Consider the following 5,754-nt stretch of genomic DNA (forward strand, 5'->3'; position numbering starts at 1 on the left):
GGCCCCAGCAGCGCGAGCAGCCGGCGACGCGCACCCGCCCGGCCCTGCCCCGCGCGGCCCCCGCCCCCCGCACCGCCCCTCCCCGCGGGGCGGGGGCCGCGGCTCCGGGCCCAGGTGCGGCGTGTCCTCCCGAGTGCCCCGCGATGGGCTCGCAGCGCCGGCCCCGGCCCGCGGGGAGCGCCTGGGAGCGCGCGGAGAAGCAGGTGCGCGGGATCCCCGCGGCCCAGCGGCCCGGCCCACCTCTCCGGGCCCCGAACTCGGCTTCCCGACGTGGGGACGCGGGAGCGCGGCGCTGACCCTGTCCGGGCAGGGGACGCAGTGCGCTCCGAGGGCAGCGAGCGGGTCTGTGGACCAGAGAAGCATCCTTCCTCGCTGCAGCGTGTGATCGTGTTTTCCTGCCGAGGAAAATGCCACTTTGCTCCACTGAGGAGGCAACGAATGAATGTGCCGGGAGGGAGACGCCAAATCCGAACGGTGCTCCGCTCTCTGTTCCAGCAGATTTCCCCAAGAAACCCCGTTAATGACCTCAGAAACAACGTCCAGTTAATAAAGCGCCGGCCTAGCCTTACATACACGTTTTCTCCCACCTTTCCTTCCAAGTATATTTTCTGCATCTTTTTTGGCTAACCAAAAGTTATCCTAGAAGTTTCATTTCGATTTATGTTCCTAAACCATTTAAACTATGAAGGTTTTTGTGAGAAACCATGAAATTGTATCTATGAATCTAAGAAATCTGATTGGTTTACAGACTATTTTTTTCCCTTTCTTATACAAAGACTTCTCAAAGAGGAATTTTTTTGTCTTTAGAGAGAAAAGTAACACATGTAGGAAACAAACTTTACTACAAAAGTAGTAACACAATACAGTAATCAAACATTAAACACTGGTTTAACATTAATCAAACATTAAAAACAAGCAAAAAAGTTGTGAAATGGAAAAGATTTAATACATTATAACAATTGTGTTTTAGGAACTCCAATCACAGATCAAGTTTGACCAAAGTAAAATGTAATTTTTTTTTCTATTTGTCTAAGGAAAATGCAGTCCTACGTCAAAAAAATATTCTTTCTTTGTGACTATTTACATAAATAAATGTTGGGGCTGGAAATTCATTCCTGTTTTCCTCTTTACGTTAAGTCTCTGTTACTTTTTGCAGTTTAAATAAATAATTTATACTTCTTTATCTTCTGTGTTTCTAGTTCTTGGTAGTTGGTACTAAATAGCTTTGTCAGCAAATTGTACCCTCTGCCTTTCACCTGTATCGCAGGTTTTATTAGCAGCTTTGTACTAACTCACTCATGTAATTTATCCTTCACTGCTTCCCTAAGGCTGCCTGCTTTATGGGATGCCTTGAGCTCCACTTGTTCTGTAACACCGTAAGAATCTGGGATTGTTCCGGGAAAAAAAAAGTACAAAGGAAAATGACTCACTAACAAGTTCCTTTTCAGGAATAAAACATGAAAGAAAGACATACAGAGAGTGGAAGATGATCTCCAGTTGAAGGGAATTGGACATAGAGTGCCAAATGCTTCCTCAAATATTATTATTTTTTCACTTTCTGTTGTTGCTTTTATTAATCCTCACCTGAGAATATTTTTTCCATTGAGTTTTAGAGAGAGTGGAAAGGAGGGAGGGAGAGAGGGGGAGAGAGAGAGGAACATCGATATGAGAGAGACACATCAATTGGTTGCCTCCTGAACCTGCCCCAACGGGGGGGGGGGGGGTGGGGGGGGGAAGGGCGGGGGGGGGGGGCGTATCAAACCTGCAACCCAGTTTCCTGCCCTTGACCAGGAATCAAACCCGAGACTCTTCAGTTGGAGGGGGCTGACACTCCAACCACTGAGCAACACCGGCCAGGACTTCACTTCTTTCTTATCCCCAGACAAAACCAAAACCAAAAATCAGAAACAAAAAACAAAAGGTTGGAGGTTCCGAGTTCAGGAGGTTTGAGGTCAGTTCAGATGTCATGACTTCTGACAAATCGCCTCAGTGTCTTCATCTCAGACACAAGACACTCAGCCTTTTTGGGGTCACTGTGAGATGCCCCGGGAAGAGAGGCCCTGTGTGTAAACGGAGCACGGATGGACGCTAAGTAACCACTAGTGCCCTAATGTCCACCCACTCCCACTCCATCACCTAAGCCTACAGCCAAGTACAAGACAAGCTGAGTTTTAAATAGTGTGCAAAGCAGGGGGAAGCCGAAAGTTAAAAAGAAGGGGGGGGGGGAATCCACCAATAAATGATTGCTACTTTAATGCCAAACATAGAAGGGAGCCTGTCCCTGGAAAGTCACACTGAAAGAACCAGTCTCACGTCCAGGCTCAAGATCAGGCGCCCCTAGTGGCCGTTGCAAAGCTAGCAGTTCCTGCCGCAACCCCGCAGAGTCAGGGGGACACTGACATTTAAAGCAACCGAGTTCACATTCCTACTGGAAACTGGGTGCAGTCACATGTAACAATTAGCCGCTTTGTTTCCCACGTCTCGGAGATGTTTCCAGAACAGAAAGCAGCCCAGTGGTGGTGTGGGTGCATAGAGGAAACAATCATCGCACTTGCATAGACACCCCTTTCTTCCCCAGTGTTGCCGTGGGAAGCTGCCCAGGATGGGGCGCGTTACTTCAGGGAGCGAGGGCCTTTCGTCCACCCCCCCTCCTCGGCCACCCCAGACTCCAGAATGCGGTGATTGTGGAGGACATCCGCACGTATGATCTCATTGGACCTCGCACATCACCGCCCCCCGCCCCGACGCCCCATTTTGTAGATGACGACAGATTAGACATGTAGCTAATTAGTGGCAAAACCGGGCTAGAATGAAAATTATTCTTTCCAAAACAGTGCAGAGTTCTTCCCATGACTTCCCGCTCGGTGGTGGTGTGAGCTGGTAACGGAAAGTAGAGACAAGTCAGACTGAGCACGGCATGGAATACTGTAACCAGTGTACATGGAGATGAAAATAACAATAATTTTGAGAGCCCGTTGGATACAGTTAAAATATAAGAGGGATGGGAGTGACGGAAGTCATCCAGGGTGCTGTCGGGAATGTAAAGGCTGACAAATGGGCACAGTGGTCGGCAAACTCATTAGTCAACAGAGCCAAGTATCAACAGTACAACGATTGAAATTTCTTTTGAGAGCCACATTTTTTTAAACTTAAACTTCTTCTAACGCCACTTCTTCAAAATAGACTCGCCCGGGCCGTGGTATTTTGTGGAAGAGCCACACTCAAGGGGCCAAAGAGCCGCATGTGGCTCGCGAGCCGCAGTTTGCCGACCACTGGGATAGGTGGTTCTTAGGCAAGTTTTTCCGGCATTTGCCAAAGGCAGGGTACTGCCTGGATATTGATCACATCATATTTTTTTGACTATCAGACACCTTTGATGGTAAGCGTCACCGTTATTTTATGAAATACGAAGAGAGACCGCCGCAGGACTGTCGTAGTGCGATCGGGCTGCTATGACAAATTACCATAAACCGGGTGGTTCATAAGCAACGGGAAAGTTTTCCTCACGGGTCTGGGGCTGGCAAGTCCAAGATCAAGGTGCAGGCAGATTGGGTGCATGGAGAAGGCCTGGCTCCTGGCTCCTGGACGGTGCTTCTAGCTGTCACTTCCTCTGGCGAAGGCCTGGGCGTGCCCTGGGTTCCTTTTGTAAGAGTGTTCACGAGGCCTCCAGTCCCCTGACCTAAGACGGCCCCTTAAAGGCCCCCCCTCCACTCCAAATCCCATCACCTTGGGCATTAGGTTTCCACAAACGAATTTGGGGGGGGGGGGGGGGTTGCAACACAAACAGGAAAGGATCTCATTTGGTGGAAGGGGAGGCTCAGAGGAGCTCCGTGACCTCTGAAGTATTCCAAGGGCTCGAGCCCCGCCCTGTCCAGGCTGAGGACCAAAGAGGGTCGAAAACAGCCCTTCCCTCCGGAGACCGAGGTCGCATGGAGATGGCAGACCTGGAACAGCCACCGGTGTGCTGTGATGGGCGGTGGGGAGTCTGACAGTCAGACACCGGCTGGGACAACAAGAGGGGACTGAAAGTGGGTTAGAAGGACTAGGACTGGGTCACCATTAGCCCCTTTCCCTTTTCCCTGGGAAGTGCAGATTTCGCCCCCAGGAACAGCTCGCATGCCTTTTGGGAAGGTCCTGCCTTGATAGGCTGCTCCCTACTCACTTGGCAATGCCTAGCGAGCAGGCACGAACCCAGAGGTGCTTGCTTAAGACTGGTGTGCATGGTGGACCCTGAGCGATCCTTCCCCTACAACCTCAGAGCAAGCAGCCGGGACACCACCGCCGAGGTGTAGGCTGCCCTCGGGCATCTCTCACCCTATCCGTTCTCACCCTATCCGTTAGGTTAACGTAGAGTGGATACAGAGGCGGTCAAGTACATGCATCGATTGCCTGCAAAATAGTCGTTCTTCCGTTCTTTTTCTAACAGCTCCCCCCCCCCCTCCACTTTTCCTTCGGGAGGGAGCACCCTTCTCTCCTTTATGGGACAAGCATTCATTTTGAGTGCCTTAACCTCACTCCCAACTCCAGGGGTGGGTTCTGAGGATGGACTCCGCCTTCAGCCCACAGGCCAGTGCAGAGACTGGCCCCAGGAGAGGCCCGGATCCGGGCGCTGTTGGACAGGTGATTCAGTTTCACGCCCGCCCTCCCTGGATGTGACTGAGGACTCGAGGGCTGAAGCCAGCCAGCCTGAGGTCTTTCCAAAGAGCCAGGTTTGAAGTCACACTGCCCCCTTCCCACCCCCTGCCCCAATAAATGCTTGTAATTTACGCCAGTTTGTTGCTTAAAACAAGCGCACCCAACAGAGGCGACCGGGGAAGGGGAGCGCTCTGGCTTTAAAAAGGGGAGTCGTTTTGAACTGTGGCTCTATTACTCACCAGCTATGGGGCATAAGATACGTTATTGTAAACTCTCCCAGCCTGTTTCCTGGTCTGTAAAATGGAGATAAAAAAAGAAAGGATTAAATGATGTTAGGGTGTCTAGTATAGTTCCTGATATATAAGAATGACTTGGTAATTGATGGTAATTAGTATATGTTCTCTGGGTGTTATGCAAAAGCATGCTTTACTTTTGACTAAGAATTCCTTCTGGTGCATTATGGGGCCAGGCTTCATGGCACAATTAAAACAGCTCTGGGTTGGGGGCCTAGAGATCTGGCTTCTAGATGCTGCCAAAGGTTGATCTTGGGCAGTTCATTTAGACCAGTGATTTAGACTCTCTGGACCTCAGTGTCTCCCACATAATTTGAAGGTGTGAGCCAAGAAAAATCTCCACGGACCCTTTTAGCCCAAATACCCTAATACTGTGGTCAGCTCAGGTAGCAGCAGGAGTCAGGAGGGAGGCCGCGCATGCGTTCTTTGACCCCAATGGCCCCTGGAAGGGTCCAGGGGAGGGAGTCATTTTGCCGAGTCCAGGTCTCTCCAAGTTGAGACCAGAGGAGCCAAGTAGGAGACAGACTTTTGTGCCCACAGATCATTACAAGCTCATCCTAAGGTCTGCATGGATGTGTATCGATCATGGTGATGGTTGAAGAACGACATATTTTTAAAAAGTCTGATTTCGGAGTCAGGAGACAGGAACAAGGTTTTGTCTCTATAACTCACTAGCTGTGTCAGTAGGAGAACCTTATTTCAACCTCGCTGTACTCCAGAATCTCAGTTCTGAGAAGCAGATTCAACACATTTCTCATAATCTTCTAGTTCAGGGATAGATGGTAGACAAATTATGCCTATTTTTAAAATATACATATATTAAATA

The sequence above is a fragment of the Eptesicus fuscus genome, chromosome 19, assembly GCF_027574615.1.
Source record: "Eptesicus fuscus isolate TK198812 chromosome 19, DD_ASM_mEF_20220401, whole genome shotgun sequence".
Taxonomy (NCBI): domain Eukaryota; kingdom Metazoa; phylum Chordata; class Mammalia; order Chiroptera; family Vespertilionidae; genus Eptesicus; species Eptesicus fuscus.